The sequence below is a fragment of the Poecilia formosa genome, unplaced genomic scaffold (assembly GCF_000485575.1).
Source record: "Poecilia formosa unplaced genomic scaffold, Poecilia_formosa-5.1.2 Scaffold18, whole genome shotgun sequence".
Lineage (NCBI taxonomy): Eukaryota > Metazoa > Chordata > Actinopteri > Cyprinodontiformes > Poeciliidae > Poecilia > Poecilia formosa.
The window spans coordinates 2,241,702-2,254,819 of record NW_006799957.1 but is presented as its reverse complement, the minus strand read 5'-3'; the positions used below and the strand labels follow the sequence as shown (position 1 = coordinate 2,254,819).

Genomic DNA, 13,118 nt, shown 5'->3' with positions numbered 1-13,118 from the left:
TGAAACATCTGGTCATTAATCAGCCTGAAAGTGCACACATCACTCCTCTGTTCCATTGGCTACCCAATGGATGTTAGCCAACAAAATGCTAAGATATTTATGCTACATTTTGGATAAATTTGGCCTATATGTTTGGTAGACAATGTTTTCAGGTTCAGCTGCTCTTATGATTGTGATTATCTCTCTCTTAGACATTTTCAGTCAAGTTATATGTGAATATATATATTTTTTTATCTTAAAATGTTGTCCCAAATTAACTGAGTTAGAATAAACTTGGACAGAGTTCATAGTGGTAAAACATAGACTATCGCCATCTCATCTCTGAAACTAGACCTAATATAAATTTCTCTCATATGAGTCACTGATGTCATGATCACCAAAAATTTTAATAACAAAAGCTTGTTTGCTTAAAAAACTCCTTATTTATTTCAACCAGAAAGCTTTAACAAAACAAAGTGAAATTTTTTCTACTGAGTTTATCAACCTGACTGTGACTGGTTGTTTAAATTATATGAAGTATAAGATTGTTTTAAACTTTTTACAAAGGGGCCTCTTAAGACAAAACTGTTTTCTTAAAGCCATTGCCTGACTTGTAAAGATCGAGATACATCTGCCTTCCTTGAATGATGTTTAAACTGTTAGTTTTTATTTATTTCCTTGCTAAGTTATTTCACTAAGCACAGCAGGGAATATTCTTCTTTATGGAAGATTTGATCAACTAATGAAGCACCAACCCTCTAGCAGACCTGTACAGATCCACCATTCTTTACTCACTGACATGCAACAAATTGCAAATTGTTAACATAGATTACCCTTAAATGCAAATGAGCAATTTGTCAAATACAAAGCAGAAAATAGCCAGGAAAGCTTTCCTCTGTATTCAAATAGAACAAAAACAAATAGGATTTAAAACATACCAATGTTAACAAGCTTCAGTGTGCCCAGAACAATACAAAACTCTGTCTATAGACCGTAAAGGGGTAAACACAATTTGACATATGTTAATGGGTTATTGTTCATTCAGTAATTCATTTAGTAAGTCAAAATGTGTTTTGGAAACTATTTTAAAAATTCATCAGTCATGTAAGAACATATTAATTTAGAAAATCACTTTCATTTTCTCAGGTCAGTCTTAACCCTCCCATGAAATGGGGTCATTTGGACCCCTGAGGTTTTTATTTCGTATGTGGTCCAGCGAGGTCGCTTGTGAGCTTTTATGAGGGTCTTCTTTTACTTGGTTTCAGAAACTGACAATCTGACAACACAATCCCCTCCACCCCCCCGCTTTCCCACTCTCTGACCATGACATTTACCACACTCCTCCTGTGAGAATCATACCAAGACCGTGGGAGGATTTAAGCCTCGTTTGTGAAAATTTGACTGTTCCACATTTGCATGTGTAGATTTGTACCTAAATTCCAAGATATTTCCATGAAAAGCATGGAACACAATTTGATTGGGTGCTTCCTGTATTTTCAACAGTGTTTAAGAACCCCTCACATCCCAGAAATGAAACTACCAATTGAGGGAAGCGATGAAAGAAAAAAATCAGTATGAGAACACTGGCTCTCAGATCTCTGCTCTTTACAGAGCTCTTCAGTGTGGCTCTCTGTGACTTCTTTGGAGATAATATTTATGTCTCAGAAAGAATGACATGGTCAGATGCCAGAGACTACTGCAGAATGCATCACACTGATCTGTCCTCAATCAACAGCCAGGAGGAACAAGACAAACTCACTGAGTTAGGGCAAGGAGGTAAAGAAAACGCTGACAGTTGCCTACTGTGTCTAGAGATTGTAGGTGCTGATTCTAAAAAAATCTGGATTGGTCTGTACAAAGATGTCAGTGACAACTGGAAGTGGTCTGGTGGGAAAAATGCTTTGTTCTTTCTCTGGATGTCACCGAAAGAGTCCATCCAAGATCAGCACTGTGTGGCACAGACTGACGAGGGCTGGGAGTCAGTGAGCTGTGAGGAAAAATTCCCTTTCTATTGTTTTCACAGCAGCCTGGTTTTGGTGAAGGAAAACAAGACCTGGGAGGAGGCTTTGAAGCACTGCCACAGCCTAGACAAGGAACTGGTCAGCCTAACCTCTGAATCTGCCCTGACTAAAGCTCTGCAGACCAGCAGAACCGCTTCAACGACTCATGTGTGGAGCGGCCTGCGCTACCTTTGTGACAGCTGGCTGTGGGTGGATGGGACCTCAACGGAGAACCAAACCTGGAGCCAGGCGCAGGTCCCACAATGTCCAGCCTGGAGCCACCACTGTGGGGCCCTCTTTCAGGAGGGGCAACAGTTGGAGAGCTGGGACTGTGCTGACAAACTTAACTTTATTTGCTATGTGAACGGCACATCATAAAACCTGTAGCGGTTTAGATGAGACGCCTGGTCAGTTGCAATGTCCTACATATTATTAAAAGGTAGTGAAAAAAGTTCAAATGAAATCCACAGATTTCATTTGGCAAGAAGATGTGTCTGAACACACACATACTTTATTATAAATTGACTGATTTCTCTAATGCATGCATTAATTTTATTTGGTTTCCTACCTGTTCTTGCCTACTTGATTGTGTATAACCTTTATTATTGTTCTATTATAATTTGCTATCCATTTGCTGGTGTTAACTAAAATGTACAATTGATATATTATTAATATTAAATATACCTGAGAATTGACATTTTGTTCTTGAAAAGATAGCAATTAAATTTCTAAACATTTTTTGGATAAAAATCTACAAAGTAAGGTAACCCTTAATCAGGCACATTATAACCACTGACAGTTGAAGTGAATACCCACATATCTTTTCTTCTAGGCACCTGTTAGAAGGTGGAATTTATAAGGCAGCAAGTTGGTATTTTATCCTTAGTTGATGTGTCTGAAGCAGTGGGAATAGGCAATTTTAAGCATTTGAGCAAGTTTGAAAAGACCCAATTTGTGACTACAAGATGACTGAGTCGAGGCATTTCTCAAACTGTCGGTCTTATGGAGTATTCCTGGTTAACAGAGGTCACTTTATATCTGAGGTGAGTCTGTAACAGGAATATCCAAGTTAGCAACAAATGAACCTTAGGTCTCACTGATGGAAATGGAGTGAGAAAGGTGGTCCAGTCCAACAGAGAAACTATTCTATCTTAAAATAATATGTTTTTATACTGCCTTAAAAAATTGTCACCAAATAGTTGATAAATCTGCATGATTATTGTGATAATCATAAATTTGAAGCCACCCTGAGGGTTTTAAGAGATAAAGTTTTTATGACAACTAAGAAAAACAACATCACCTCAGTAATAAAGGACATGCTTGGCTGGTATAAAACATAATAAAAAAAGTTATGCAAAATACTAGTAATTGAAAATGCTTAGTGTAGACACAACTTTAAAACTGGCTAAAGAATACCAGCAGTAAATCACTAAGTCCTAAATGTCATGATGTCATGAAGCATGGGTAAAAAAAGTGCTTGAGGAGATTAACAATTAATATTGTTTTTGAAAGATGATGCTCAGCCTCACAACATTATCCTTTTGTATTAAATGTTCCAAATCCTACTGCCAAGATTACACAAGAATCTCTAAACATAATCAAAGTAAAAATGATGAGTTGGCCAAATATGTTGCCAGTGAAAGGCTTATCAACCGCTTTTCTGCAGCAAAGAAGTAAGGCAATCTGCAAACAAAATCTCTAATCTGTTTTGGGTCTCTGATTCATACATAGATTTATATGATTAAAAATCTAAACTTATTGTACCAACATAAAAATGGCACAATGACTTTTGATGAGCCTTTAATCGTCTGACGATAAAAATCTGAGGACTTATTTTCACAGAAGGAGATGCTAATCTATTTAGAAGTTCACATGGATGTGCCTTCTAATGTTTTTATTGTGCACTTAAAGATTGTTCTCATATATAAGGGAATAAATGTGTGTTTATTTTAACAACAAACCACCAATAATACCAATTTACAGTTGTTGTTCCAGTGCAGAGAAAATACTTTGCGACTATAAAAATCAGTGACCTATTGGCTCCTGATGGCCGGAAGGATTTAGTCACACAACATACGGTTACAAGGTCAGCTGTCCCATCATGTGAGACTGCTTAGTGTGTCTGAAGCCTGGCTTGTTATTTGTGCTTGTGTGCAGTTCATGCTCCCACAGCAAATTAAGCACTTCAGTCATACCAGCTAAAGTGACCTTTATCAGCCCTTGTTGTTTCGTTCTTACAGGCTATACACGCCTGCCGTAATGGTTCACTTACAGAGCCTGCTGGGCTAAAGGCTACCACTGTCTGTACAGTGAAGATGGTGCAAAGGTCAGCAGGGTGGTGTTTACTGGTAGCAGATCAGAGATGACTATAAACAAAGCCATATCACTCCACAAGCATGAATATTAAAACAAAAAATGCCACCAGTTTTAAAATTGCATAAAAACTGCACTGTGAGAACCAATATCTTATATCATCTCTTACATTGAAATGGTTTCCAGAAAAGAAAGACAGATAGTTATGCATAAGCCTAATAACAAACAAGTTTACTGCCTGCAATAAATATGGAAGGGTGAGTCAGTTTTTACGAAGCACTAATTGTATTTTGTCACCATCTACTGGGCATTTCTTGTCATTTTAAGTGAGAGCAATTTATCAGTTTATTATCTAAACTTCATAATAAGTTTTAATCTTAACTCCTTTTTTTCCGATTTTTTTTTCAGATTTTGGATATATATATATATCCAAAATCTGTATATATATGTTTTATGTTACAACCAAACGGTGGTAACATAAAAGAGCCAGTCTGTTTTCCTTTTCAAAATGAGCGGAAAATGTTTCCAAAGCACAATTGATTGCTTTTCTGTAGGTATTTCTCCAGACAAGTGTATTTACATAAAGAGATTTCAAAGACTTCATTTGAGCGGGATTACTTTGATTGTGCTAATGAGTTTACTGCTAGCTATTCAAAAGATGTAGGACGTAATGGCGTCATTTACCGTAAATGACTTTAAAGAAGAGCAGCGATGTGCTTCAATAACCGTAAACAACTTGAATGGATCTCCAAGTTGTTTACTTGGAGATCCATTCAAAGTATGGTACAGTTAATGCTTTACCGTTTACGTCCCGATAACGTGGCTCAGAAAATAAATGTATATTTTACAAAATCAATAAACGCTATTAGAGTAGGAAAGCAAATCTATTATATTCTTGATTTAAATTAATTGAAACCATACTCTTCATAATATTAGAAAATATAGGCTTCTATTTCATTAAATTGTATGAAAACATCCGAGTAAACATGCAAACTTTCAATGTAAATTTATTCTATTATTATTATTAGTTGTAGTAGTAGTAGTAGTAGTAGTTAAATGTTTGTAGATTTATATGTACTTGACTCCATTTTCTTGTTTTATTTTCTATAATCACCATTGTAAGAGAAAAATGAAGAAAGGAACAAAGAAAGCTGGATCGCACTGCCATCTGCTGTAAAAAAGATGTCATTGCAAAAATGTTCCAGGAAGATCTGCGCATCTTCTATCATTATGGATGACAGACTTTTGGATCTTCAAGCATTATGAAACATCTATGGAAATTTACAAAAAAAGAAAACACGGTGAGGAAAAAACTGAAAATCCTTGAAGATAAGTGGCAACAAAAGCCTAACTGCTGTTTGTGCCTAGTCAAAGCACAACATTGGTCACTGCTTTTAAAACATATATGGTTTTTATATAGGGTAACCGAATAGGTATATTATTTAGCCTTTCGGACACAACTGTAAATTTACTGTTTCTGTTTCTTATGCCTACGGATGAAAGAGTAAGTGAGTAACTGATATAATTATACAGCTAATCATTACAAAGAAAACAAAAAAAAAACTAAAATAAAAACAAATACGCAACGATTCTTTTTTTTATAAAGCTGCAGTAAGGAAAAAAAAAGAAAAAGTTCTCAGCACGACATCTGGCTATAGCGTCAGAGGGATGTAGTTTACGGTAAATGGACGCTCATTACCATGTGATCTTACCCGATGTTTGTAAACATGCGTCAGCCACATGTGAGTCTCTCGATGAGGAAACGCTCTCCATCTCCTCAGCCAATCAGTGATCGGAGGAGTGTCAGGGGCGGGGTTCCCATGTTGCGCTATGGAAAATCGTTAGGGGATACACTGTGACAAACATGCGCTCTGAGATTGATAATAACCAGAATAAGGCCAAAACGGGAACCTGGCGGAGTCAATATTCAGCGAGGGCCGGAACTGGGTGGCGCCGGCCAGGATGAGGTACACATTTCTTCAGTACAGATGGAGGAAAGGCTTGAGATAAACACGTAAGTTATTTGTGTTATTACATGGTCGAAGCGACATAATACTGCGTAGGTTGCGTAGAGAATACCACTATGTAATTCATAACCACTGGAGCGCCAGATGAGAAGGTAAGAATCAGAGCCTGGAGGCGCTCGGGAAAGAGTTGCTTGATGTTTCATGAAAGCGAATAAAAGTGTTTTTATCACAGCCGTGTATAGGCTGTTGCTTTGTAATGAGAACGGTTCTGAACACTTTTTTTAATAATCCTGATGTTTCATCATCGGTATGACAACAGGTAAATGAAACTGCGTCAGCGCGAAGTCCGACAAGCCACATGAAATCCAGTGGGAATTTCCACTGCGAGGGACGAAACTCGCTGCGACGGCATGTCAGTCTGCTTGTGGTTGCTCTAAAAGTCGACTTTTGTCCGATTTTAATGACTAAATGTGGATGTAAACAAAACGTGGAATCGGCAGGGATGGCGTGTCAAGGAAGAGCTCGGAATAGGATGCTGCGCAAGAGATGGACAGTGCGTAATCCTGTTGTGGGAGAGGACGATGTTACGCAGTACATATTACCACAATCATTCACCGTCCCGTGGCCTTACGGGCCATGTTTATTCTGTTACCGACATTCCACGACACTATTATTCAATGAAAAAAAAAAATACTCATATTCTTAAGGTACGCCGTTAAACGTGGTTTAAATTCGATGCGAGAGGACTCGTCTGTTGTTTGCGTCTTTTCAGAGGAAATACAAACTCAGTGATGACGCAGCTTTATTTAAGTTTCCGTTGTCTATCAGGATTTTGCTGCGTCACACAGATCTCAAGAGTCCGAAATAGTAATCTGGCTTTATAGTGCGCACTCGATATGTTCAAAACAAGATGAGCTTCCCGAATGTAGGGGGCGTTGTTGAGTAAAATACTAATTGGACCAAATGATCTGCTGCACTCCTCTTTATTTCTCATTGTTTGTTTTTATTTGTCTGATTAACACATTTTGTTTTAATAACATTAAAATGAATTGCAAATTCTTTAAGCAATTTTTCAGCTGAATTGTACCTTGATTTGACTCCTTTTGCTATTTAGTTGTGAACCACTTAGCAAATTTACTACCTTAGACATTGAAAATCATCCCTCCATGGCACAAAATGAGTCGAAAGTATTTTATGAAGTGACACTATTGTGGGTGGCACATCCACTGTGGGCCTCTAATCTAATTCAATTGTGATGTTCGAAGGTGTGGTGCTTCCTGCCGCTCACCTGCCAAAAAAAAGATAGGAACGAAGAGCTTCATCACTTATCACGGTGCCTGAGGTGAAAATGAGAAAGGTAGGGGCAGCTAACACCATCCTGTCGAGTGGATTTGTTCAGTCATCAGCTGAATCACCAATAGAGCTCATGAGTTGCAAAACCACTGGCAAGCAAATGTAAGAAGAGAGGCTGAGAGAGCGAGAAAGGGAGGGAAGAGTACCTTTAGAGCTTTAATTATGTTCACTGAATAGAAACTTGACTCCTGGAAGTAATGGTGTTATGGCAGTTTTTAAGCAAACACATCAAGGTTCCAGTAAGAGGTATAATCTAATCACAGAGTAAGTGACACGGTTTACGACTATGTTTTTACATGCTTCCAAATGCATATATTATACTATGTGCTGTACATTACGTGAGCTGGCTTGGAAAACCGCATCGTTCCATGTTTTATGGATTGAGGATCAGCCATCATGTTTACCAGGAGTTTCTAGGCTGACCAGTGAAACAAGTGACCCAGTTTCCCAAACAAGGAAATGTGACCTCAATAGTTATTTTGTTATCCTTTTGCGGTGAGGTGCAGCCTCTCAAGTCAAGTAAATAGACGCAACATAGTTTTAATCACAGTTTTGGGGACAAATTTTGCCAGCAGTAGATGTAGTTAGAATAAGAACGCAGTCTCTGCTTAAAATTCAGCTGATGCTGTTGGTTTAAAATGAGCGAACACATACTTCAAAGACAAAAGAAGCACAGTGAATATCCTGAAAAATGTGTTTGCAGCGCAGGGCCAGTGTCACCTGTGGCCAACATAAACCATCAGAGAAAATGGCGAGCGACCCACTGGCTCTCAAAACAGATCCCTCCTACGCTCAGATTATAGAATGGGAAGTGGCACAGGGCCGAGAGATGACAGTGCTAAAATTAAACCCGGTGCACTGCTGGCCTCGCTACATGACGGTGTATTAATAGACAAGTGTGAGGCAGCATTTGTTCGCAGGTAGACACCATATGTGCTCCAGAACTGTTTTTTGAACAGTGCTGGAGCATTGTTAGCGACTGTGATGTAACCCAAGAGGCCGCTCTGTGCTCCAATTATTTAATTGCTTGTTTTTCTTTCTGTAGGCTTGTTTGAGTACCTGAAATGGACATCAAGTTGCAAATTAGGCAAATAAGATTGTTTTTGTCCCTTCTGTGTTTATAAAGGTGCTCCATGTTTCAGAAACTGGAGACCCATTTTACTGTCTGAAGATGCCCTGAAGCAGCTAGTTTAACAGATTACGCCACCGTCTTTATCAACAAAACATCTGATATATCCCAGCTGGCAGCATACAAGCCAAAAGATTGTGACAACGTGTAAATCAACCCCTTGATGTGTGGTAGTTATTTCCATCCATTGTGCATTTGGGTCGAACAAACAGTGTCAGGCTGTTCTGAGCATGTCGAGGCTCTCACTTCTACAAATATTTCACAATCCCCAACCCCTTAGGAGACAATGATGCAATTCAGAAGGTTAAACTCAAGATCCTTTTATGATCCAAACATTTGGTGTTGTTTGAGTTTTTCTTCCAAATGGGCCGAGTCGTAACGGAAGTGACATCTGATTGATACTTTTGCATCATGTGATTGTTTTTCAGATTAATCAGTGTGATTACAGCTGTATATATGTATACTTACAAATTAACATTCAGCAAATAAGGTCTTCAGATTCACATCGTGACTCACTTTGCTGCACGATTGTCAGGAGGTAGTTTAAAAACACATTACTTTGATAAGGTTGCCTCTCTCACTCCTGATAAATTAGCACCTATAATCTGTAAGAGGATTAACCACCTACACTGTTTACACGTGCACCCATGCACACTGTTCCGCCCCATGCTGTTATGCACACGTAACACAAGGTTGCACGTATGCAGGCATTCACTGTTGATTTTAAGTCACCTGTTCCAATGGGACCAAACCCAGTGACTCTCTACTAGTGACATCAATTACCTACTGACAGACTGCACTGCATAATGCAGTGATGGATTTGTTCATCAAAGCTGGTTAGACACCATCAGGATAAGTCTTTTTATTTATTTATTTATTTATTTAAAAACAAAAATGTATTTGGTTTGCTTCTATTATTTCACTTTAATTGAATTCTTTTGTCTTATTTCCATCTGTTTCGTGTTAAAAGTGAGCAGTGTATTCAGTTTGATGTCGTTCCAAATCAAACTAATGGTTGCGTAAGTTCCTTTTGTTTTGATTTTTAAAGGGGCTGATGTGCCTTTAACAAGCAGTGGATGGTCAGGTGACTCGGCAGAAAAAAATAAAACAGCTTCGATGCAGTCAGAAGCCTCTGCTCGCACAGGAGAGGGTGAGAGGGCTTGGAGTTAAAAGAACAAGGGAGCAGGAGAGAGGAACGCACAGAGACGTTCTCAGACCCCAATGTTACGTGGCTCATCATAATAAACGAGAAGGAGATGGATGTAAGGAGCGCTGCAGTCTTTAAACCACAATGGCTGCCTGAGTTATTCTTGAAGCTGACACAGCAGACATGTAAATAGTGGCAGATTCTATCGAAAGCGAGAATATTTTTGGCCAGAGCACACATCCGCAGGGCTGCGTGGCAATAATGAAATGCCTAATTTGATTACCACTGCTCAAAATACATCCTTGAAATCCAGTGCAGTAGTTTTTGTTTTAGAAGCCATGACACTAAACTAATGGTGAAGAAGAGATTAGGAAGTAACCAACAGACGCATGAAAGTTTGGAGTAGTTGTTTTTTTTCCATCAGCAGGATAGCAAGGAGCCGGAGGCTCTGACAGGCCAGGATAACTCCACAGATCTACAGAGTTCAGTGAGTGTTCTGTTATTTCAAAATAAAAGAAATACCATAATCAGTTTCTCATTCAGTTAGACGCTACTTGTTAACACTTTTATTTACTCCTTTCAGAACTTGTTTTTTCTGACTTCAATTACAGTCGGCCCCATTTGGACCAGGAGCAGCACCGGATGACTGAAGTTGGCCCAGGAGAAGGCATAGTATATGCCATCATGCCTGACAAAGAAGTCTGCGGGAACGCTGCTGAGATCTATTTTTCCACACCGTGATTCACTGACAGTTTCTGCCAGGCTTGATCTGTGTTTCCATTTCGCTACTATGCCCTACCATCCTGAGAACTTGGCCATCTGATGCACTAACAAGCTGCTAAAACGTTGAGCTGAGTATCTGTTTCCTTTTTAGGTTCAGGAAACTTTACAGCATCAGCTTGCCTATCTTTCAAAAAGTCTTTATATTGTACACTATGCCCAAATTACATAGTGTGCATGTACATGTAGATGTCTGTTTTGAAAAATAGACATCTATTCATAAAAAAAAAATACAGGCTGGAATTTAGTCTTTCATTATCAGACATTCTTTTGTGAAATTGCAGCTCTCTACTTAACCTTGAAGGCTGCTTAAAACAATGAGGAGCAGTTTGTTTTTCATACTTTCATAGAAGCAAAAAGTAGATCAGCATTCTCTTGAGATAAAATAGCTTGCTGCTATAATGCAGTGAGAGCAAAAAAACAAACAGGCAAGAGAATGCCAACAGCATTCTCCTGCCCTATTTGATAAGAGGAAGAACAGAATAAAAGAAAAGAAAGAATATAAGACTGACAGTAGGTCAATCACGCTTTCACTGATGTTCGATGTTGATTAAAGTGTTCTGACAATGCACATGTGAAGGTGCTGCATTTCTAGGTCCATCCTTGCAGATAAATCATAAAACATGTTGAAAACAACGACATTAGTTTATTTCCCCCCAGGTGTGCCAGAAGCTGTGTCGGCTTTAAAGTCCTCCTCCCCAGGGAACTGGTTTCAGATGGTGTCTTAGAGTCTAAAATCCCATCTAGCACCATTTGAAATCGGTGTTCTTGAGCGGGAACAGACTTCACTTTAGCAATCAGTGTAGGACTGCTGTTTGGTTTGTGATGGTAATTTTCAAAACAATTTGAAATAGGACCGGGAATGGGTTGCATATTGACAGACTGTATGGCTCTACAAAACATCAGCTATTAAATAGACAAGAGCATAGGAATCCATTCTTCCGACCCTCTAATCAAGGCTGACCGTTTTCCTCTGGTGTTCAGAGTTTCCATCATGTCTAGCACCATTTGAAATCGGTTACAATGTGGGGGGAAAATCAACATTTTACATGGTGAATATCCACCAAAGGCCACAAGATGGCAGCATTGCACTTACTTATTTCAGTCAACAAAGCCACAGAGCTGGAAGAATCCCTAAAGCAGGAATGAGGACTATGTGCAAATCTGAATTGTTTTGATGGAATAAAAACGTATTATTGTTATTGAAAAATTTGTGCCAACGTTTTTTTTTGTTATTATTTATTGGGGAACGAATCAGGTTATTTTCACTGTGTGTTTAACGGTTTCTGTCTTGATTCCCTTTTTGTAATGTTTAATTAAATAGAGATTTTCTGATTAAATGCTTCAGTGGTCTGGAATCTGTGCCATCAGGCTTGTGCAACATTTTCAAATTTATGCTTGAATGGCTGATTGTGTCCCTGTAGGACCTTGATTTCATTTTACAAATTGACTATTTTACTCCTTATTATGACTGTAGGAAATTTTTGGATAATATTTTTATCAGAATAAAAGATATCTAATAGAATATCTATTATTCTGGGATTTAGCAAATACAATTATTTTAGATAATTGTTTTTGATTACAATTTATATAAACATCTTAATTATAAATATATGTAGCTATAACTATAAAATAAGTTGTGTTTTTCCACATAATTAAAATAAAAAAATCAGGTATTGACAACATTAAAGCAAAATGTTGCTGAGTGGCTGGTGGACTCCCAATAAAATTCTCTTTGGGTCCTCATACAGCCTTGGCAAGGTCTGCCTGTGATTAGTCCTGCTTCACAGCAGAAGTAATTGTTTTGGGCTTTTGGTTCATTTTGTAGCAAGTTGTTCACTACATGATTTTCTGACACTGTAACAAAATATTACATGGTGCAAAAGTTGAGAAAGGATCAGTCTCAGCCAAGATAACAAGCCCATAACTGGAAACCCTTTCATACCGATGGCATACAGTCATTCTGCATTCATGTAAATGTGTGTGGGAATTATTAAAATGTTCAAATTAAAATTGAATAACTGAGACAAACCAAGTGTTTTAAAGTGACTGTAAGAGGTTAAGAAATTTACCTATTTGATTTTGTTATAATAATGTTCAATAACATTTTGTCTTCCTGTTGCTTGTTGTCATGATTCCCCAACTTAACATTATAGAATATGTATTGCATGATCATTATGGCATATGTAGAATTATAACTGATTTTAAGTTGACAGTAGTTTGTTTCTCAAATTAACACAAAAACTAAATAGTTAAGCATTTCTGTATATGATTTCCTGCCACACATGCAAATTTGCTATTAAGAAAAAGAAAGAGACAAAAAAGGCTGTTTTTACAGAAAAAGAAGGCTATTCATAAAGAAAACTACAGATAGTTCTATGTCACAAGTTCAGATATATATCCATCCATCCATCCATCCATCCATCCATCCATCCATCCATCCATCCATC

At 38.0% G+C, this 13,118-nt stretch overlaps 1 long non-coding RNA gene across 1 annotated transcript; it reads left to right on the top strand.

Moving 5' to 3' along the window:
- Window positions 1-6,015: 6,015 nt before the first annotated feature.
- LOC107835676 (uncharacterized) lies at window positions 6,016-11,878 on the top strand. Its single transcript, XR_001661490.1, has 2 exons — window positions 6,016-6,306; window positions 10,316-11,878. It is a non-coding gene; the product is annotated as an uncharacterized LOC107835676 (long non-coding RNA).
- Window positions 11,879-13,118: the final 1,240 nt, after the last annotated feature.